At 44.2% G+C, this 24,354-nt stretch overlaps 1 pseudogene; it reads right to left on the bottom strand.

Annotated features, from left to right (window-relative positions):
- The window catches only part of LOC141146803 (carboxypeptidase O-like), a 166,940-nt pseudogene that overhangs the window by 9,441 nt on the left and 133,145 nt on the right, over positions 1–24,354 (bottom strand).

Raw genomic sequence — 24,354 nt, 5'->3', positions numbered from 1 at the left:
CTTTGCATTATTGATGAATAGAAATATAGAATACAGTACTTGAACAAATTCAACTTGGCTCTTGGGTAGCTCTCGCACTGTATACATGTTTGCACTTTGAAGTAGTAATTTGAGAAGATTTATGCCACTTCACTTGTTTTAGACTTGGAGTCCTCGGACAACATTTTATATTATTTTGCTAGTACTCTATTCAAGATTAGTATTGGTGGAGAAAGTCAACACAAGAGCCTATGTCTTTGCTTTTCTCAGCCCTGCTATGGTCCTCCAAATGGCAACAACTCATAGGGGCATATTCATAATGTAATGAATGTAACTTTCAGAAAACATTCACTGGTGGTGAATGAATCACTGCAATTTAAATATCAAATGTCATAAAACAGACTGCTTTCAGTTTTAAAATTTCTACAAAATATGGCAGTATGCTGTAATTTTGTTACTTTATCAGATAGCTGTGTCTCCATTTTCATCTAGTGTAAAATTAATACTAAAGAAGCTTACTTAAACAAGTGGCGTTACTTACCATTAAATCGTGGTCTTTGGAAACCTCATCTTTGTAGCCATATGGTAGAAGGATCATTTGGCCATAGGAATGTATAGTAAGGTAAAACAAAATATCGGATTTGATGTTTTCTATAAGACCTGCTAATGCTTTTGTTTCAGGTTCTGAGGCTGCAGATGGCCCACAAAAGGTATTGCTGCTACAGTTTCTTGAAGCACCAATAGCTGGACAAATGTAAAAAGAATATGATATCAAATACAGTGGGGTTGAAGCACATGATTAAGCATTCTTTACAAAGTTAATATACTAATCATATAGTAAAGGATAGGTGAATGGACATTTCCAAAAGCTTTTTTGGGAGTGCCCCCACTGCATCCTTGTATAACCCCACCCTTTTCTTCTATGGCATAGTCTTTGAAACCATTCTTTTTTATTTTATTTTTTTCACTACTTTGAATGAAACTTCTACAAAAATGGAACTGCTGATTGGAGGAAGACTCACTAGCGGTTTCTGAATCAGTTACTCCTAATGTACATCGTGGGAACCATACATGGACCTAGCCTGTAATGTTTGCATTGAGAACTGGATCTTGCATTCAGGCTCACCTTAGCACATGGCTGCAATGAGTGTAGTTAGCCACAGCTATACAGGTCCAGGACTTTGGTCCATTCCTATGACACCCAGCCCCTGAAGACTCCTTTGGGGGTATGCCCACTGCAATGGATGGCTCCATCAAAGAACCTGCAGAATGGATAAGCTAAGACAGGATTTCCCTGTAAATTGTGAATGGGTCATGTTTTACATGTGGGGTGTTTTCCACTCTAGTGTGTTATCTCCCTCTGTAATGATCTCTATAATGTTGGTGGTAGATAATGCTATTATAACATTCACCTTTTAAAAAAAATGTCAGGCTTTCCCATACACCACTGCAGCTATTTCTGATTGTTTGGAAAACTGTCCTGCCCTTCTAGAACCTTTGGTCTCAGGCAAAAAAGCACTCTTCTGCTTCTGGAATACCTAAATGTATGCAAGAGTATGACATTGAACCTCTTAACCTCTTTGCAAATGATATGGAGGATGATGAGGTAGATGTAGAAAATTATCCTGCAGAGGAGTTTTCACATCCAGCAATTTATGAGGCATAAGATAAGGCTTCACACCAAACCACTTATTGATAGGGCGTGTACTAGCCTTTGCCTAACAGCACCAAAATCTCACCAGTCAAAAAAAGCTTTTATGGGCAATAAATGGCTGGCAAAATCTAGAAAGACCTTTCCCTTGCACACATAAATTAACTGTGGTTTGCATGAGAACTCCTCCAAAACCTTTTGCTGAGTTTAATAATAGGGAAAAGGAATTTATGAAAAAATGTGTCTGTCCTGGTGGTGGATCCTGTTATTTCTGTTCTCAACAAGCATCTCACTGTTGCTGTTGAGGATGTTCCCTTCTTTAAGGATTCTGTTGATAGACATTTTGAAACCTTTTGAAGACAACCTTTGCTCTCGTTGGTCCTGCCTTACAACCAGTCATTACGGCTATGCCCATTTAGTTGACTAGTGCTAACTAGACTGGACAAATTTATAGAGAACATGCTGCTGTTTTTGAGGACTCTGTTTAGCTAGAACAATTGCAGCTTATGCCCTTGGTGCTGCTACTTTGCGTTGATGACCTAGAAAATATAATTTGCTAGGAATCTGGATTGACACTGTTTTCTGTGCATACCGAGCCTTCCCAGAAGCCCTCCTCACACTAAAGGGATGCCCTCACTCTCTGGAGTGGGGGGATGTCTGTTGGCATTTTCATCAGACTAAATCAGAGACATCCCAGACTTTGGGGTCCAATCTTTCAATTCCAGGGGCTACAAAATAGAATTTCTGTCCCTGCCCCTTCTCAATTCCTACCCTCTAATCTGCCAGCTTTACCCTAAATACAGGCAGATTTATGGACTGTCAACTAAACCCACATAGAATGGTTATCTCAGTTCCTGCAGAGGAAGGGTTCAAAGGGTGTATATGGAGTCTGCAAGATCTGCTTCTCTCAGACCAATGGAATTTCTTGAGTTAGTGGACATTCAAAATGCTAATTTTCCCATTCTCTGCTCAGATCTCATGGTATCCAGGTCATAAGATACCTGAATGGCCTACTAGCATACTAGCACAATATAAAATTGCCTTGCATGGGAAAAGTTTTTTTTTATTTACTTTTTGAGTTTACTACCGCTTTAAGGTAAAGAACCACTTTAAGGCTTAGGAGCATTGTGGACTTGTCTTGCTTAAGGGGAAAAAATCCACCTCTTTTAAAATCTACCATTATACCTAGAAAACCTACAGTACTGTGCAAAATTTTTAGGCCAGTGTGAAGAAATGCTTTAAAGTAGGAATGCTTTTAAAAAATATGTATTTTACTTGTTTATTTTTATCAATTTACAAAATGCAAAGTGAGTTAACAGAAGAAAAATCAAAATCAAATCGATATTTGGTGTGACTACCCTTTGGCTTAAAACCATTATCAATTCTTACATTTGCACATTTTGTACACTTGTACAAAATCAGGGGTTTTGTAGGATTAGAGTCAGATGTATGAATAACCAATTATACCAAGCAGGTGCTAATGATCATCAATGTCATATGTAGGTTGAAATGCAGTCATTAACTGAAACAGAAACAGCTGTGTAGGAGGCTTAAAACTGAGTGAGGACCAGCCAAACTCTGATACTAAAGTGAGGTTGTGAAAGACAGTTTCATGTCACAGGTCATTCACTATGGCAAGACTGAGCACAACAAAAAGACACAAGGTAGTTATGGAAATAAGAAAGGATAGTTCCGTGCTATGGACTAGGTGATAATGTTTACAGCTGCTGCCTCCACTTGAACAGCTACCAGAGTAGGTGTTAGAATATAATAGAGATAGTAAAGTGGATGTGGTGCTGCTAGGAGTTAGATTTATTTGTACATACTTCAATATGTGTATTTATCAGCAAACATGTGCAACAAAACAATTGTGTGACCAATAAGAATGTTGCACCCTAATATACAAAACTTAAACAATATACTGTCTAACAACTAAAGCATCAATATGTCTATAAGTGCTAAAATTCATAACTGCATTAGTGATACAATGGAAAGAGTCAAGTGTTTAAAATGAATAGTCCTTGGTGTGATATTGCAGAAGGATTACTTAAGGTTCCTGCAACTTTGTGAAGCACAACTGTATTGCTTATGCCGCGTACACACGAGCGGACTTTCTATCCTACTTGGTCCGGCACACTTTCCGACGGACTTTGTCCGCCAGGTGCGCCGGACTTTAAAACGGACGGACTTGCCCACACACGCCGGGACTTTCCGGCGGGCTAAGTCCGCCCGTCTTTCCGACGGACTTTCGCCGGAGTTCCGGCGGACTTTCAGAATGAACGGACTTGCCCACACACGGACAAGTCCGTTCATTTTGAACGTGACTCAGGTGCGACGGGACTAGAAAAGGATGTCAATCTTGCCGCTTTTATCGGCGAGATTGACACCTTACTAGCCTCGTCGCGGGGCATACCAGGCCCTTAGGTCTGGTATGGATTATAAAGGGGAACCCCGCTACGCCGAAAAAACGGCGTGGGGTCCCCCTAAAATCCATACCAGACCCCGATCCGAGCACGCAGCCTGGCCGGTCAGGAAAGGGGGTGGGGACGAGCGAGCGCCCCCCCCCTCCTGAACCGTACCAGGCCGCATGCCCTCAACATGGGGGCTTTTTTTGCTTTGGGGGAGGGGGGCGCCCTGCGCCCCCCCCCCCCAAAGCACCTTGTCCCCATGTTGATGAGGACAAGGGCCTCTTCCCGACAACCCTGGCCGTTGGTTGTCGGGGTCTGCGGGCGGGGGCTTATCGGAATCTGGGAGCCCCCTTTAATAAGGGGGCCCCCAGATCCCGGCCCCCCACCCTATGTAAATGAGTATGGGGTACATGGTACCCCTACCCATTTACCTAGGAAAAAAGTGTAAGTAATAAAACACACTACACAGGTTTTTAAAATATTTTATTAAACAGCTCCGGGGGGGGGGATCTTCCTCCGGCTTCGGGGGTCTTCTTCCGGCTTCGGGGGTCCCTCCGCTTCATCTTCTCCCGGCGTCCGGTTGGTTCTTCTCCGCTCTCCGGCCTCTTCTCCCGGTGTCGCAGGTCTTCGGCCGGCCCCTCCGCTGTCTTCATGTAGCTCTATTGCGAGCGGAGGTCCGGACTTCTGGGCTTCTTGGCTTCTTGGCTTCTCTTCTCTTCTCTTCTCCCAGATGTTGACACGACGCTCTCTCCGGCTGGACTGGTCTCTGAGGGCTGCGTTGTGACTTATATAGGCGGAGACCCCGCCCCCGTATGATGTCACAGTCCCTGGGCATGCTGGGACTGTGACGTTTTAGGGGGCGTGGTCGACCACGCCCTCTAAAACGTCACAGTCCCAGCATGCCCAGGGACTGTGACATCATATGGGGGCGGGGTCTCCGCCTATATAAGTCACAACGCAGCCCTCAGAGACCAGTCCAGCCGGAGAGAGCGTCGTGTCAACATCTGGGAGAAGAGAAGAGAAGAGAAGCCAAGAAGCCAAGAAGCCCAGAAGTCCGGACCTCCGCTCGCAATAGAGCTACATGAAGACAGCGGAGGGGCCGGCCGAAGACCTGCGACACCGGGAGAAGAGGCCGGAGAGCGGAGAAGAACCAACCGGACGCCGGGAGAAGATGAAGCGGAGGGACCCCCGAAGCCGGAAGAAAACCCCCCCAGCCGGAGGAAGATCCCCCCCCTGGAGCTGTTTAATAAAATATTTTAAAAACCTGTGTAGTGTGTTTTATTACTTACACTTTTTTCCTAGGTAAATGGGTAGGGGTACCATGTACCCCATACTCATTTACATAGGGTGGGGGGCCGGGATCTGGGGGCCCCCTTATTAAAGGGGGCTCCCAGATTCCGATAAGCCCCCGCCCGCAGACCCCGACAACCAACGGCCAGGGTTGTCGGGAAGAGGCCCTTGTCCTCATCAACATGGGGACAAGGTGCTTTGGGGGGGGTGCAGGGCGCCCCCCTCCCCCAAAGCACCCACCCCCCATGTTGAGGGCATGCGGCCTGGTACGGTTCAGGAGGGGGGGGGGCGCTCGCTCGTCCCCACCCCCTTTCCTGACCGGCCAGGCTGCGTGCTCGGATCGGGGTCTGGTATGGATTTTAGGGGGACCCCACGCCGTTTTTTCGGCGTAGCGGGGTTCCCCTTTATAATCCATACCAGACCTAAGGGCCTGGTATGCCCCGCGCTCGCCGCAATAGGAAGATTTGTTTTTCCTATTGCAGCGAGCGCGAGATGCAATACCATCCCCTCGTGTCGTATTTGGTCTGTCGGACCAGCCTACACACGAGCGGGCTTTCCGTCGGACCAGCACACACACGAGCGGACTTTCCGCCCGAAACTGAGTCCGATGGAAAGATTTGAAACTTTCTTCAAATCTAGGTCCGGCGGGCTTTTGGGAAGAAGTCCGCCGGAAAAGTCCGCCGCCGCCCACACACGGGCGGATTGTCCGGCACACTCTGGTCCGCTGGACCAAGTATGCCGGAAAGTCCGACCGTGTGTACGCGGCATTAGGTGATCCTTCTGCAATATCACACCAAGGACTATTCATTTTAAGCACATGTCACTTTCCACTGTATCACTAATAAAGTTATGAATTTTAGCACTTGTCACCTTAATGCATTTTTGCACTATTAAGTTTTTTGGCACTTTTATATATTTGATGGTATACAAATACATATTAATGCTTTAGTTGGTATATATTGTTTAAGTTTTGTATATTAGCGTGCAATATTCTTATTGGCCACACAATTGTTTTGTTGCACAGGTTTGCTGATAAATACACAAATTGAAGTATGTACAAATATATCTAATGCCCACATTACTATCTCTACAAGTTAGTTATACTGCATCAGCAAGGTTTCTTCTGAGCAAGGATTTCAAAGCAGACTGGGAGTTCAAGATGTGTTGTTGAAGCTCTTTTGAAGAAGCACTTAAAAAACAGGAAAAGTTGAGGACAGTAGATGCAGTAGTCGGCCAAGGAAATTCAGCAGATAAAAGTAGCATCATGCTTACTTCCCTTCAACATCAGAAGATGTCCAGCAGTGCCATCAGCACAGAACCTGAGGCAACCAGAAGGACCCAGGTACATCCATCTACTGTACAGGGAAGTCTGGCCAGAAGTGATCTTAAATGAAGAATTGTGGCCAAAAAAGCCATATCTCTGATGTGGAAACAAGGCTAAGCAACTCAACTATGCTTAGAGCTGGGATGCAGAAAAATGGCAGCAGGTGCTGTGGACCGATGAGTCAAAATTTGAAATATTTAGCTGTGAAGCATGTAATTGGCCCCAAATTTGTACTGCAGCAAGACAATGACCCTAAACATACAGCCAATGTCATTTAAGAACTATCTTCAGCGTAAAGAAGAACAAGGAGTCCTGAAAGTGATGGTTTGGACCCCACAGAGCCCTGATCTTAACATCCACGAGTATGTATGGGATTACATGAAGAGACATACATCCACAGAAGATCTGTGGTTAGTTCTCCAAGATGTTTGGACCAACCTACCAGTCGAGTTCCTTCAAAAACTGCATTCAAGTATACCTAGAAGAATCAATACTGTTTTGAAGGCAAAGGGTAGTCACACCAAATATTGATTTGATTTGGATTTCTCTTCTGCTCATTTACTTTCTATTTTGTTAATTGATAAAAAAAATAAACTATTACACTTCTATTTATGAAAGCATTCTTGATTTACAGCTTTTTTTTCCACACCTGCCTAAAACTTTTGCACAGTAGTGTGGCTGGGGTAAAGGTCACCAGGAATACTTTATTTCTCACATCCTGACCTTCCTTCAGTCTAGTCTGGACCAGCAGCTGGCTCTTAGTCATCTAAAGAGGCAGTTTTTTGCCTTTTTCATTCTATTGCAGAAACCTTTGTCCTCACACTCCCTTGTCATGACCTTTATGCAAAGTGTCACTCATGTTAATCCCCCATTTTGGCCTGTGTTTCTATAGGACCAGAACCTTGTACTTTTAGTTCTTCAAAACCCCCCATTGAACCAATTTAGGATATCCCACTGGCAGATCTCACGGATAAGGTGGCTTTTTTGATGGTCATTACCTCCATCAGACATGTCTCTGAGTTGGCGGTTCTTTCTTGCAAAGAGCCTTTTTTTGTTTTACATAGGGACAAGGTGATTCTGAGATCCAGACCCTCTTTACAAAAAGGTAGTCTCTACCATTGTCCTCTCTTTCTTAAGTTGTGTTCCGAAACATGACAAGATTATCTCACTTCACTTACTGGATGTGGTAGGATGGTAGGGTTTACTTAGTAGCAACATTTTCCTTCAGAAAACAGAAAAACTAAGTCCTTCTATGACCAGCTACTTTTCTGCCTCCTATACTGTAGCCACAATTTTCAGTTTACAGTTTTCAAAAAAGGAACACTTGGACAATAAAATGTAGAGCTACTATTTATTTCAAAGTTTTATTTCTATAATGTGATTATGACTAAGGCCTTATAGGCTGAAACGCGTCAACTGACTAAATCTGCGTTCGTTCACTGTGGCTATTCAATAAAATTAAGAAATTTTAAGAGCAACAACTGGAGTGCGGATCATTTTTCTACATTACTCTACTCAGCCAGCGACTGTGGATCGAGCACCTGGGAGCTCTGTTGTCTATATGGTGTATGGGTAGTAGCACTGACTTTTCTGTTTATATAATAAAATGTGTCGAGCTGAACGATTGCCTGATAGGGCAGTAATGCATGCTTTGGCTCACTCAAAGTAGAACATAGATGCCAGCACACCAACAAATGGTCATCAAGGAGTGATAAAGTTACTTCTCAGACATAATACCAACTAAGTTTTGGGGTCAAGCAGAGCCCCTTTATGAAGGTGTCACCCTACTTAAAGGGTCCTGCGCAGCCCTGAAATATCATCAGCTTTATGGCTGAGTAAAATCTTCATCACTTGTTGGTGGGCAATCATCTACGTTCATTTGGGTTTGTGGTGTCCCTATTTCCATGCACTGGCTCTCCACTTGCAGCCACAGAGCGCGGTGCAGTGAGGATATTTTTATACTATGACTTATTGGATTCCAAAATAAACAATTAGTCAAAAATAACAAATCTATGAATGGGCATTAGTTTTCTAGTTTGAAAAAAAGAACTTTCTAGCTAGCCTATGCATTTCTGCTAATACAATTGATTCTCTTGTGATCTGGAAAATATAAACCTAAGTTATTCAAACATTCCTATATGGTGTAACTTCAAGAGGCAAAGCCATTGTTCTCTCATCTTAGTATTATAATTATTTGGGGTTTGGATATAGACTGGATTCTCATATGTGTCAAGCAGGGCTGCCAATAAGGTAGTTCCTCTGGGCCTCCTGTAGGGAACCCAGGCCCAATTACTTTAGAGATGGGCCCGACTAGCCGGCAGCTTCAAGTTTTAGGTACTGCATGTTCCATGCATACTGTGACCACATAATGTTGTCCCCCTGTGGCTCCACAGGTGGTAACTCATATTGCCTGGGTGGGGGCATCTTTTAATCAAGAGGGCCCGGCGCCTCATTGTGGGAAGGGGTGCACCGCTACTGACAGGAGAAGTAACAGCGGTATGACTGCTCCTGTGGCCGGCACGTCTGGAGGGATGCTGGGGAAGCCACTGCAGTGACAGCTCAGTCAAGTAAACAAAAAGCAGCAGCAAAGGAAGACTTCCACCACTGGCTTCCTCTGCTGGGCTCTGCAATAGTCATTAGTCAGAACCTGCCAGAGAAGTGAGTAGAGGAAGTTTTCTTTTGCTTTCAACTCTTTGTGAGATTGTCTGAGCTATCACTGTGCTGTTTTCCCTGGCATCCCTTCAGACGCGAAAAATCAGCAGATAAGAAAATTGAGAGGGGTATAATTCTTCTACACAGGATTTCAAATGAATCAAGCAGCTAGATATGGAGCACAAGTGCCCCCCCCCCCCACACTGACTGGCAGTTTCCATAGTGGAAATCAGTGGGGAAGATCCACATGTGACCTACATGTTAGCTCCAAAGGGTCTGCAGCCACTTTCACATTTGGGACAAGGCATCATGCCTCCCGATGATGAACAAGTAAGGGAAGTTCCCTCTTCTGTTCACATGTTCACTCCAGTGAACATATATATATAGATATATAGAGATATATCTATATATATATAGATATATCTCTATATATATATCTATATATAGAGATATATCTATCTCTATATATAGATATATATATAGATATAGATATATATATATATATATCTATATATATATATATATATATATAGATATATATATATATATATATATATATATATATATATATATATATATCTATATATATATTCTGCCCAAATTTAAGGGACACTTTTTAATCAGAGTATAGCATCGAGTCAATTAAACTTCTGGGATATTGATCTGGTCAGTTAAGTAGCAGAGGGGGTTGCTAATCAGTTTCAGCTGCTTTGAAATTAACAACATGTGCACTAGATAGGCAACAATGAGACAACTTCCAAAGCAGGAATGGTTTTACAGGTGGAGGCCACTGACATTTTTTCCCTACTCATCTTTTCTGACTGTTTTTCACTAGTTTTGCATTTGGCTAGGGTCAGTGTCACTACTGATAGCATGAGGCGATACCTGGACCCTATAGATGTTGCACAGGCAGTCCAACTCCTCCAGGATGGCACGTCAATTTGCTGTGTTTTTAGTAGGCCCTGTGCTCACTGCTTGGCACTGTGGAACTTAATGGGCATTTGCCATTGAACCTCAGAATTGTCAGGTCCACCACTGGAGTCCTGTGCATTTCACAGATGGGAGCAGGTTCACCCTGAGCACATGTGACAGACGTGAAAGTGTCTGGAGAAGTCATGGAGAATGTTATACTGCCTGTAACATCATTTAGTATGACCGGTTTGGTGGTGGGTCAGTGATGGTCTGGGAGGCATATCCATGGAGAGACGCACAGACCGCTACAGGCTAGACAATGACACCCTGACTGCCATTAGGTATCAGGAGGAAATCCTTGGAAGCATTGTCAGACCCTACGCTGGTGCAGTGGGTCCTGGGTTCCTCCTGGTGCAATGCCCGGCCTCATGTGGTGACAGTATGCAGCCAGTTTATGGAGGATGAAGGAATTTATATCATTGAATGATCCCGCTCACCTGACCTAAATCCAATAGAACACCTCTGGGACATTATGTTTCGGTCTATCCACCGCTGCCAGGTTGCACCTGTCTGTTCAGGAACTCAGTGATACCCTGGTCCAGATCTTGGAGGAAATAACCAAGGTACCACCCGAGTACCATTTTGAGTTGCTGCAATGAAATTTCAGCAAAAGAGACGAGCCTGCTGCCTAGTTTTCTCACTTTGATTTTTGGGGTGTCTTTGAATTCAGCTGTCTGTAGGTTGATCATTTTAATTTTCATCACACGATGTGGCGTGTTCCTAACACATTACCCAATCCATATTAAAATAGGTATCCAGCATGATATTCTTCCCTATAGAGATCTATATAAATATATAGCAGGTTGAGCCAATTACAGTCGCCATTTTAGTCCACTCCCTGATTGGTAGGCCTGCCTGTGTGCTATGCCTTACTCAAAATAAATGCAGATGCCAACACACCAACAAATAGTCTGCAAGGGGTGAAAATATTACCTCTCAGACAGCAGGGAAAGATTCTTTCATGTAGCATTGTTGGCAATGGCGACACTGAAATACACAAATTCTTTAGCTGTTTCCTGTCACTGTACATATAAAGTCGGAGGGGACAAGCACCATTCTGGGAGGATGTGCCTATATGTCCTCCCATTTTGAGCACTTATACACAGCCTTAGGGCCACACAATGGAGTGATCTGTGATCGTTGTGTCCACCAGGCATAGAGGATCACAGATCAGGGTACAAGGCAGCTGTGATTGGCCCTGTACCATGTGATCACTGTGCCCAATTACAGAAACCACAGTAACAGTAGTAAACAACAAGCTTTTATTCATAGTGCCATTGTTTATTACTGCTCTGGTGACAGCAAAGTGCACAGTCTTTTTGCCTTTAGTAAATCAACCCCATAGTTTCACCATAAGTACTTGTTCACATGTAAAAAGAAAAACTGCGCTGCAGAGCAAAAAAGGTCAAAGGTAAAAGCTGCACACAAAATACACCAATATCTGTGTATACCATGAAAAATAAAAAATAAATAAAGTGCGCTAATTATATGAAAATACACACATAGATGTGAATACATGTGGGTGGTAGTAAAAACCCCAATCTACTGAGAGCAAGTAAATGACTCCATGAGTGGTAGACGTCTACTAATGACGAAACATGTAGGGCGTGGCTACGTTGTAAGCCGTCACGATTGCCCCATGTTATGCACGGGTTATTACGATTCTTATATGCCGGCTTGTTTTTAATTGTATTTTTACCTCACGGAGCGTGCACTCTCCGTTGCGGTCTGTACTTTTATTGAATAAATTCCGAAACTTTTTACACTATTGGAGCTCCGCTCTTTTGCTTTTTCCTTTGCCACACTGGGAGCAAGAGAGCTTTCCTTCCCCCCTCTCCAGGCGTTTCACTTGGACCAGCCCGGATCGGAGACAACATTCCTGACAGCTGCTGGGGAGATCTTCTCATTACACGGTCCCTGCAGAGGGCAAAAATCTGCATGCCTGATAGACCCTGCCAAGGAGGGGGTCCAACACGGAGGGTAAGAGTCCACCTTTATCACTTTCTCACTTATTGGAGTCACCGTCATTGGATTTGCACCATCCTGCACATCTCTCTCCTTTGTCAATCCACTCATAGGGGGATTAGTTGCTGCTGAGCTGTATAGTGGATGGAAGCTTTTTTTCACTGATGAACTTTTTATGTTTGAACCCATGGACTGAGTTTGTTTGATTTTCAGATTTTCACGCTATTAATATCATTGTACTTCACGTGTACACATTTTTTGTTTCTTCTTTGAGTTTTTATGTTTTGCACTTATATATTTCTACCACTCAAGGAGTCATTTACTTGCTCTCAGTAGATTGGGGTTTTTACTACCACCCACATGTATTCAAATATATGTGTGTATTTTCATATAATTAGCGCACTTTATTTATTTTTTACTTGTTCACATGTGCAATGCTTTCTGAGGAGATCGTTTGGATCATTCTTCAAAGAGCATTTGACAGGCAGTGAGGAGGCATTGTATTGCCTCCTCTCCACCTGCTTTAACCCCTTGGACCTTGCACAAGCACCCCTCTGTTCACAGGAATGGGTTGTGCGCAGCATGTGTACAGGGGGTATAATGCCTCACACAACTGCGAAGCAAAACATCGCAGTTACAACATGTCTATACCCCCGGCCACTGCCTCTGTAGCTAAAGGGGGTAGCGGTTGATGGCGGTAAAACCATGACTCAAATATGAAGTTTTACCACCCCCAATCTCACTTGTGAGTGAACCCCGTTAGTGCAGCCAGTCAGTGTCTCTGATCACCACCACACCAGTCACAGTATCGCCAGACCAGTATAGCTGGAATTAGTGTTCCTGATTGCCACCATACCAGACCAGTGCAGCCAGCAAAAGTTTTCCTGACGGCCACCACACCAGTCCTATTGTCCCCAGACCAGTGTATGCCAACAACAGTGTTCCTTATCACTGCCACACCAGTTGCAGTGTCACAATACCAGTGTAAGTCAGTAATAGTGTTCCTGATTTCTGCTACACTAGTCACCAATGTCACTAGACCAGTGTACGTCAGCAGCAATGTTCCTGATTGCCACTACACAATTTGCCATGTCACCAGACCAATGCAGACAGCAACAGTGTTCCTGATCACTACCACACCAGTACAGTGTTGCCCCTGCCTGCCCCTGGTCTGTTTAGTGATCACATTTCTGCCTGCTGCCTGGACCAATCCTTTGCATATTTGCTGATCATGTCTCTGCCTGCCACTTGTACTGACCCATCTGCATGTCTAACTGACTACTTTCCTGCCCCTGTAACTGCAAGAGAGCTTGTTCTAATGAAAAACAACAGACTTACTACTGGCTGGATCACTAGATGAAAACAGAAGAAAAAAGCCTAAAAATGAAACGAATGCAGCCATCACATCTAAGAATTGCTAAGCTACAATATATAAATGTTTGCTTTTGGGTTTAGTACTGTTTGAAGATTAAATAGCACCAAGCTGGTCCAAATTAACTATTTAGGTAAGTAAGAGATGTAGTGGCTCTCAGCACTGTATGAACTGTGTATAGCCTTAGCTACATACAGTATACAGTGCTGTGTACTGGCAGAGGGATGGGAACTTCCCATGCCACACCCTGAACAAAACTGCATTGGTTCAGCACTGCTGATGCATTCACAGGAAGCTTTGCATTTTCTGAATGAATACAAAGCTTCCTTTGATTGGCTGGAGCAGAGAGGCAGGCTATAATGTCACTTCTCCACCTCAGTATTCATTCAGAAAATGCAAAGCTCCCTGTGAATGGTTGTTTAGCATTCAGTCTGACTCAATTTTGTTGTGGTTGTGGGACAGAAAATTCCCATCCCACTGTTGAAACACACTCCTTCAAAACTTAGAAGGATTGGTGGTGCCTGAAGATGCCCTGCTGGTGGCGATAGATGTTGAAGCTCTTTACAGCTCTATCCCCCACCAGCTGGGCATCTTGGCCATTGGACACACCATATCCCAATCCCACAGAGACAACCGTAGTTTCAATGAGTTTGTGCTTCTTTCATTGGAGCATATACTTACACACAATGTGTTCTCATTTGATGGCTCCCATTTTCCCAGGTGCAGGGCGTAGCAATGAGGACTTGTTGTACCCCTTCTTATGCCAATCTGTACCTGGGGGAATGGGAGCAATCTTTTCTGGCAGATGAGACTCTCATCCAATTTGCCAACAATATTATGATTTGGCATCATTCTATAGACGACATTTTGATCGTCTGAAATGGATCGGTTGAACCACTCTATCAATGTGTAAAAGCCAACAACACATGCAATTTGAGCTTTACTATGACATACAGCTCAGACAAAATACATTTTTTGGATGTTGCTATACAAAAAGAAAAGGATGGTACACTTACAAGCTCACTTTACCACAAAGTTACACCGGCAACACGACATTGCATGCCAGTAGTGCACATCCCCAACCATTGATTAGATCTATCCCTTTTAGTCAATATCTGCATATCCAATGCAACTGTTCAGATGATGTGGCTTTCCATATGGAGGCCAATAATCTGAGGGACAGACTGCTACAACGAGGTTACTCCCTAACTTGTCTGAAAAAGACATTCAAGAAAGCCACCAAACGGTCCAGACAAAGCTTACTCTTTGACAAAAAAGAATTCCATTAAATCTCAAGAACTGCAACCTGACACACTGAGGATCATTACAAGATACACTAAACAACACAAAAGAATAAAACAAATTATATCCAAATACTGGCATTTGCAATGTATTGGCCCATCTCTGAATACCTTTATTTCTGAGACCCTCTCCATTACATATCGAAGGACAAAGTCGTTAAAAGATTTTCTTGTCCACAGTGAATTTACAGGGGAATTCAGAAAAGACCCTTGAAAACGCATGGGAACATTTAGATGTGGTGGATGCGGATATTACCAATGCATGTAAATAGGTTCCAATATTAAACTTCCAAAGGGGAAAATGTTTAGACCGACTCATTATGCCAACTGTAGCACATCTGGAGTGGTATACCTGTTGATATGCCAGTGCGGATGCTTCTATGTAGGATATGTAGGAAAAACCAAACAGGAATTTCACAAAAGATCCTTTAGACATATCCTAAGTATGAAGACATCAAATCCAGACCTCCCATTGGGGAGTCATATTAAGGATGTTCATGCAGGGAAATTCCCTCAAATTAAATTTTTGACTCTAGATCGAATACATCCAAGTGATAGCGGTGGTGACTGGAATAGGATACTACTCCAACTTGAAACACTTTGGATTATCAATCTAGAAGCTACCTCACCTCCTGGTCTCAATGACAGTTATCGCCCCTTTTTGGATGGTTTCTCATCAGGGGGTTGGGAGGAATGAACCCCCTTTTCATATACATTTCTATATACATGTGTTTAGAAATGATACAGTCATTTTTATATGTATAGGACACATTAGCATGCACATCTGTATGATGCAACCCGTTAAAATTATGGATATCCCCCTTTTTTGCTTCTTTCTACCATTCTATTTGCTTGTTGTTATATTCAATATCTTTCTAATTTTTCTTTGTAATGTCTATTTTTTTCATTTCTATTTTTATTTTCATTTTTACATTTAGTTTTATTTTTATGTGTATTTTTCAACTTTCATCTTCACGTCTAATAATCTTGCTCACTAATGTGATATAATTGATTTTGGCTGCTTCTGATCAACTTATGTCCTCCCTTATTTCTGCTCGTCTTTAAATTCTGACTTGCTGCCACCTACACAATTGTACTATTACTCATGGTATGTAAATGCACATAACTTTCTAACATTGCCATCTAAGTAAGCCATTGGGGAGGATACACTATTCCCCTTTCCCCGTTTTTTCAACAGGAGGCCGAACAGAATTTGGAGGTGGCTGTTCAGTTGGAGAGGATGCTCTCTGCGCACAAAAGGGGTTTTCTGCGCTTCCCAGGTGCGTGTCTCTGCACTCTAGAGACAGTTGGTCCTATTAGCTGCAGGGCGCATGCGCGGTGGCCTCTAACCACCGCATGTGCATCATGGCACACAGCCCACGTGACTGCGCAGGCGTCCGTCGCCATATTTAGATCTGGTCATGGCCTATCTCCAGCAGAGACGCGACAGACGAGACATTGCACATACCGGGAGCCTGTGGACGCCAGGTACTTTTCACATCTCCTCATATCCCTGGTCTGTAGGTCCCTAGCCTACACCCTTTTGGTTCAGACCTTAAGATCTTACTTACACTATGGCATTAACACAAATGAATACCATACCTCTATTCATCCCACAGGGTTAAGCCCTATTAGTAGGGAGTCTTCTAGAGCTACTGGTCCATCTAGGCCAAGGAGAAAGCCATTTGAGCCTAAGCTTAACACATTATCCAGGTATGTAAGGATTCTTTACAATACATGTGTGCATACATATACTATTTTGACATTAGTATACAATTTTTCTGATCTTTTAGGTCAGACTATCTGTGATGTTCTCTATCTGTGGCCCTCATTGAAGTTTACCTCCGTAGGGGTATCTCTTGCTTCGGGGGTGGCCGTCTGTTCCATCTCACCTGTCCGGCTTACCTGTTGGCAACTGATCTTATGTAAATCTTTCTTTTATCAAGTGCATGAGTGTACAAAATGCTAAATGGTATGTGAAGCCTAAACTGTTGAATGTATTGTGGCCCTCTTTGATGTCCTCTATAATGCTGTATGCTGTATGCTTTTTATTAATAGAACTATTGTACGAATACAGATCTCTTTGTTACTACCCCTGAAGAAAGGCATTTATAGCCAGAAATGGGTTGGGTATATTGGAGAATCATTAAGTATCTGTATATTTCATACATCAATTCAAAGTGACAATTTGTATTTGTCTTTGCACTAGACATGTGCATTCGTTTTCGTCCGAATGCATTTTCTTCCGAATTTCAGGTATTTTCGTTATCATTTTAACAAACGATAATGAAAGTGCAGAATCCGAAAAATGAAAGATCCGACATAAACAAATGCTTTATTTTCGTTTTCGTTGCTACAACAGTTCGATATAGATAGGAGATTCGACATGATGATGACAACAACAATCTGTGTCCATCAAACCTGTGGTCGAATGTGCCTAACCTTAGCTCTATTAGTCCAAGATTATTCTACATAGAGAGAAAAGATTTGACATAGAGAGAAAAGATAAATAAAAATAATGATGATGATGAATGTTATTGGCTGATTGTAACCAAAGAGGAGGAGCAGTAAAATAGCTAGAACTAAGTACACACGTACTTTGGCTTATGGTGTCTGTTGAAGGTTCTAAGAAGATTCAACGGTGCAGGTAAACTATACAGCGTTGTACAGTTTAGCTGCTCCGTCGAATCTTCTTTGAACATTCGACAGACACCATAAGCCTTCAATGACAGATTCGACCTTAATTTGGATTTTCGGACGAATGCAATTTTTAACGAAAAACAAAATAAATAAAAACTAATTTCGGGAGTAACTAAATACATTTATATTTCGGACGAAAATGAAATTCCGAAACAAAATATTTCAGTGTGCACATGTCTACTTTGCACAGACATGATTTTTTTGTTATATTTCAATTTCGTTTGTAATAAAATGTATACTTATTAATGCTTGGTGTTTATGTGGCCTTTAAAGTCCCACTCCTAAGGGGGTTATTTCTTGGTTCTCAATTATTTGGGATGTTGGCGACATAACACCTGGTTCTGTCGATGGTGGAATCTTTTTCTTTTTTTTACGATTGGAACACAACACTGAGAGATGCTGTATCTCTTAGTGAAGTAAATAGTTCATTTGGACCACCTTGATGCAAAGGAACTTTTTAAACTTCACTAAAAGCTGGAGATACGCTTTAAATCAAAGTGGTTGCAAACCTCATTTATGAAATTTGACCTAAGCACATATATCTGTAGTGTTTACTTATCTCTCTCAAAAGCTCTAACTACGTTTCTCTCTGGTGCTCCATTTCCCTCTTATCGGCATGAGTCATATCTGAAAAATTCTCCAACATAACATGAGCTGAAAATTTGTATCAAGGAAGGAGCTTAGGGGGACATTAGCAGAGAGCTCTTCTATTCAGACTACAGCTCTGCATGTTCCTTCATTCCTCTGCCTATGTAGAGGGGGGGTGTCCCTTTCCTCCAATCAGCTCTCACACAGTGTAACTCCACTCTTGCCACCCATCTTTATGTGCTGCTGAAAGAGGAAAAAAGATTTCTAACACAATCTGTACTTTCCAAAGGGTTTAGAAAGGGGAAGACAGCAGTTATACAAGTAAAACTTATGTAGGGAGATTTGTTTTATGTCTGTGTATCATCTGAGTCTGTTCACTTCACTGGGTATATGTGAGGGTTTATAACCACTTTATGAGACCACAGATGATACATTAGTGTGAAACGGGCCATCGGCATAACAATTTGATGAACAAGTTAGCTTGTTCTAAATCTACTAGAGACAAACGGCACAGGATTAGGGATGAGCCGAACACCCCCGGTTTGGTTCGCACCAGAACCTGCGAATTTTGCACGAACGTTAGAACCCCATTGACGTCTATGGGACTCGAACGTTCGAAATCAAAAGTGCTAATTTTAAAGGCTAATTTGCATGGTATTGTCCTAAAAAGGGTTTGGGGACCCGGGTCCTGCCCCAGGGGACATGTATCAATGCAAAAAAAAGTTTTAAAAACGGCAGTTTTTTCGGGAGCAGTGATTTTAATGATGCTTAAAGTAAAAAAAAAAAAAAAAGTGAAATATTCCTTTAAATATCATACCTGGGAGGTGTCTATAGTATGCCTGTAAAGTGGCGCGTGTTTCCTGTGCTTAGAACAGTCCCTGCACAAAATGACATTTTTAAAGGAATAAAAGTCATTTAAAACTGCTTGCAGCTTTAATGTAATGTCGGGTCCTGGCAATATGGATGAAAATCAGTGAGACAAATGGCATGGGTACCCCCCAGTCCATTACCAGGCCCTTTGGGTCTTGTATAGATATTAAGGGGAACCCCACACCCAAATTAAAAACAGGAAAGGCGTGGGGCCACCAGGCCCTATATACTCTGAACAGCAGTATACAGGCGGTGCAAACAAGACAGGGACTCTAGGTTTGTAATTTTGAACTGGTACATTTTTATCGTGTTTAGCTCCAGCCAAAAAATTTATTTTAAGCTTTTTGGAAAACATAGGGAAGGGTTATCACCCCTGTGACATTTGTTTTGCTGTCTGTGCACCTCTTCAGAAGATTTCACCTCACTTTCTGTCCCAATGACAAATGTTTTTAGAAAATTTGGGGGTTTTAGTGAAACAAGGATTGGTGATAAAGCATCAGTGGAAAGAAGAAACGTTTTTTCCCATATTAACTCTTACAGGAGATTTCATCTCACTTCCTGTTGTCTCCTTCCGTTTTCAAGTAGGAGTCATTTGTAAGTTGGATGTTTGAAAGTAGGGGCCTGCCCTATATACTCTGCAGAAATTTGGGCCTTAGGTGTTGGTGTTGCCACAACACTGTAAGCCCTCACAGGGCCCTGCTGTGAAATATTAAATCAAGAATTGTAATTACATGCCCCTGTTGAACAGCAGCAGAAAAATTGGGCCTTTGGTGATGGTGGTGGTGCTGGTGCCACAACACTGTAAGTCCTCACAGTTGCTCTTGGTGGGCGCTGGAACGGGCCCTACTGTGAAATATTAGATCAAGAATTGTAATTACTGCACCTGTTGAACAGGGGCAGAAAAATTGGGCCTTTGGTGGTGGTGGAAGTGGTGGTGCTGGTGCCACAACACTTTAAGTCCTCACAGTTACACTTGGTGGGCGCAGAAACTGGCCCTGCTGTGAAATATTAGATCAAGAATTGTAATTACATGCACCTGCTGAACAGGGGCAGAAAAATTGGGCCTTTGGTGGTGGTGGTGCTGGTGCCACAACACTGTAAGTCCTTACAGTTACTCTTGGTGGGCGCTGGAACGGGCCCTGCTGTGAAATATTAGATCAAGAATTGTAATTACATGTCCCTGTTGAACAGGGGCATAAAAATTGGGCCTTAAGCACTGGTGCTGGTGCCACAACACTGCAACCCCTCACAGATACTCTAGTTGGAGTGTAGGAACGAGCCCTGCTGCAAAGTATTGCATCAAAAATTGTAATTACACGCCCCTATTAAACAGGGGCTGAAAAATTGGGCCTTAGGCACTGGTGCTGGTGCCACAACACTGCAACCCCTCACAGATACTTTAGTTGAGCGCAGCAATGAACCCTCCTGCAAAATATTGCATCAAAAACAGGGGCTGAAAAATTGGGCCTTAGCCACTGGTGGCGGCGCCCAGAACCAAAAATGTTCTTACAAGCTATCAGCATGATCATTGAGGAGGAAGAGGATAATCACTCAGCATAACAGGATAGCCACTCAGCATCAGCAAAGGCAGTCTTGAAGGGATCTGACATTTCAAAAAAAATTTTTTCGTTTACATCAGCATCAGGTGCTTGATAGCTGGTGGTGATCCAAGACTGATTCCTTTTTATGAAGGTCAGTCGATCGACCAAGTCGGTGGACAGGCACACCCTGTGATCGGTTACAAAGCCTCCAGCAGCACTGAATTTTCGTTCCGAAGGAACGCTGGATGCAGGACAGGCCAGTAGCTCAATTGCATACTGTGCAAGCTCTGGCCAGTGATCCATCCTCAAGACCCAGTAACCCAGGGATTTTCGGTGGGAAAGGTGTCCAAGTCAGATCTTGCCCCTAGGTATTCCTGCACCATGTTAAACAGACGCTGGCGATGGTTGCTGGAACCGATCATACCTTGGGGCTGCGGACTAAAAAATTGTCTGAACGCATTGGTCAGACGGCCACCTTCTCCACCGCTCCTTCTTTGACTGACCGAAGCCTCAGCAACACGTTGTCCAGGAACAGGAGTTTGTAACCTCCCAGTCTCTGGGAATGCGTTGCACAGACCTTTCTGCAAGGCCTCCCGAAGATGTTTCATCCTCTGCTCCCTCTGTGACGGCAAGATAAGGTCCGCAACCTTACCCTTGTAACGTGGATCAAGGAGGGTTGCCAGCCAGTATTGATCCCTCTCCTTGATACCACGAATACGAGTATCCTTCTGCAGGCTTTGCAGGATCAGGGAGGCCATGCAGTGTAGGTTTGCTGAGGCATTCGGTCCAGAGTCCTCTGGGTCACTAAGGACACAAAATAAGTGTAGCACTAAAAAATTAAGATGTCCAATGTCAAGACAAAAAGTGAACCAACAGTTCTAGATGTAGAATATGGGAGGAGATGTCAATAGACGGTGGTGGCTCCGCCCTTCACTTCCCTATAGCACCAGCTGATCAGTGGTCGCTGCCAGGACTTGTGTTTGTTGTCATTGCGATCATCGGGGGGACATCGCCGCTTCCCGGGACTACGGAGCACATCACAGAGAGAGACTGTCTTCATATACAGTGCTGTTTTGTGATCACATGATCTGACCCTGGTTTTTGGCGACTGCAGTGAAGTATCCTAGGGAGGGGCATCTATTACTCTGCTGATACAGGGACATATCAGCTTATGGTTCATCTCAAGAACACCATCCCTCTGGATCATCTACAGCCACTCACCACCCAAGCTTTGTCTGACCCAATTCGGCGTATGCCCCTTTGGGTCCATTGGATCCGGTAAGCCTCTTCATTGTTGGTGGTGGTGTGTCTGTCTTCACTCCAGATGTCATACACCTATTGATGTGCTCCTTGTCTGAAGTCATACAACTTCCGAGGACTACCTATTATTAGGATCAATATATATATGGAGGATCTCCTCCCATATTCTACATCTAGAACTGTTGGTTCACCTTTTGTCTTGACATTGGACATCTTAATTTTTTAGCGCTACACTTATTTTGTTTCCTCTTGAATTGGCATATATCCTGTTGGCCGTGTTAGCTGCTAGTCTATGTTTTTAGGGCAGCGCAGAATTATTTTGTACATTCTTCCTTCTGGGTCACTAAGGACGACATGATCCGCAGCCACCTCCTCCCAGCCACGTAAAAGTCCATGGGTTTCTTGGGACTGTAAATGATCCCTTAAAGACTGCTGCTGATGCTGAGGGCCAGGCTCCACCTCCATGCTGACACAATCCTCCTCCTCGTCCTCTTCCTGTGTAATCGGCGCAGGAACACTGTCTGGATAAAGGGGGCCTTGAGAGCTAAGGAAGTCCTTCCTGCTTCTGTTCTGCCTCAAGTGCCCTGTCCATTAGTCCACGCAGCGTGTGCCCCAACAGGTGGACAAGGGGGACAGTGTCACTGATGCATGCACTGTCACTGCTCTCCATCCTCGTGGCCTCCTCAAATGGTGACAAGACAGTGCATGCATCCCTGATCATGGCCCACTGGCGTGGGGAAAAAAGACAAGCTCCCCTGACCCTGTCCTGGTGCCATAGTTGCACAGGTACTCATTGATGGCCCTCTGCTGCGTGTGCAGCCGCTGCAGCATGGCCAACGTTGAGTTCCACCTGGTGGGCATGTCACATATTAGGCAGTTCTTGGGCAGGTTAAATTCCTTTTGGAGGTCTGCCAGCCGAGCACTGGCATTATATGACTGGCGGAAATGCACACAGACTTTCCTGGTCTGCCTCAGGACATCCTGTAAGCCCGGGTACCTGCCCAAGAACCACTGCACCACCAAGTTAAGGTCATGAGCCAAACAGGGCACATGGGTCAGTTGTCCCTGTTGGAGGGCGGAGAGGAGGTTGGTGCCATTGTCGCCAACCACCATTCCTGCCTTAAGTTGGCGTGGCCCTGCACAGCTGACAGAATCTCTGCCCCAGTGTGGCTCCTGTCCCCCAAGCACACCAGCTCAAGCACCGCATGGCATCTTTTGGCCTGCGTTCTTGCGTAGCCCCAGAGTCACCCAATGCGCCGTGAAACTTAGGTAACGTCCCTGTAACGTCCCTGTCCATGCCTGCTGGACCATGAGTCAGTAATATGCACCTTACCGCTGACCGACCTGTCCAGTGAGGCCAAGACATTGCCTTCCACATGCCGGTAGAGAGCCGGAATTGCCTTCCATGAGAAAAAGTGGCGTTTGGGAACCTACCACTGAGGAAGCGCACATTCCACAAGTTCACGGAAGGGGGCAGAGTCTACCAACTGAAAAGGTAGCAGTTGAAGTGCTAGCAATTTTGCCAAGCTAGCATTCAACTGCTGGGCATGTGGATGGCTGGGAGCGAACTTCTTTCTGCGGTGCAGCAGCTGGGGCAGGGAAATTTGCCTGGTACAATCTGACATCGGTGTACCGATAGTAGATTGCCCGTAAGTACTTGGCTGTGACACACCTAATTCTACACCTTCATTCCTCTCAGTGCAGGTCTCAGAGAGGACTGATGGTATAGTGGGGTTGGAGATCCCAGCTGATGAGGAGCAAGGAGAGGTCCTCTTTGTTCTTTGTTGTGGGTCTTTTAGGTACGCTTGCCAAGTAACTGCATGGCAGGTCAACATATGTCTGGTCAAGCATGTGGTGCCCAAGCGGGAGATGTTTTGGCCACACGAGATACGCTTGAGACATATGTTGCAAATAGCAGCAGTGGGATCTGATGCACTCGTCTCAAAAAAGGCCCACACCAAAGAACTTTTGGAATAACGCGCAGAGACAGCAGCGCCTTGCACATGCTGAGCTCTATGGTGTGATGCAGTCAGTGTGCTGCCCTTAGGCTGGCCCCTGGAGGGCATCCTGCCTCATTGGTGATGTGCCTCCTCCTCTCTTCTATCAGCCACCCACGTGGAGTCAGTGACCCCATAATCCCCTCCTTCCTCATCACTGGAGCAAACCTGGCAGTATGCTGCAGCAGGGGGAACATGACTGCCAGATTGCTGTCTTTCTTGGGCACCCTCTCTGTCTGGGCTCACGTTACTGCCTTCCTCTAGCTGAGTACCATCATCGGAGCCTTCAAAACGCTGGGTATCCTCCTGGAGCATGTACCCAACACTGTGGTCAAACAGTTTGGGGGACTCCTCAGGAGGACATGGTGGGGCTAGGGAAGGAGTCACTGAGGCCATTGAACCGAGGGAAGAGGCCGTGTTGGCAGCTGCTTTCTCAGACAAAGTACCCTGAGTCTGGGTGAGAGAGGATAAGGAGGATGAGGAC

This window comes from Aquarana catesbeiana, linkage group LG06, assembly GCF_042186555.1.
Source record: "Aquarana catesbeiana isolate 2022-GZ linkage group LG06, ASM4218655v1, whole genome shotgun sequence".
In the NCBI taxonomy this organism is placed as follows: Eukaryota; Metazoa; Chordata; class Amphibia; order Anura; family Ranidae; genus Aquarana; species Aquarana catesbeiana.
Note: the sequence above shows the minus strand (reverse complement) of the source record. Positions and strands in the feature narration are given on the sequence as shown.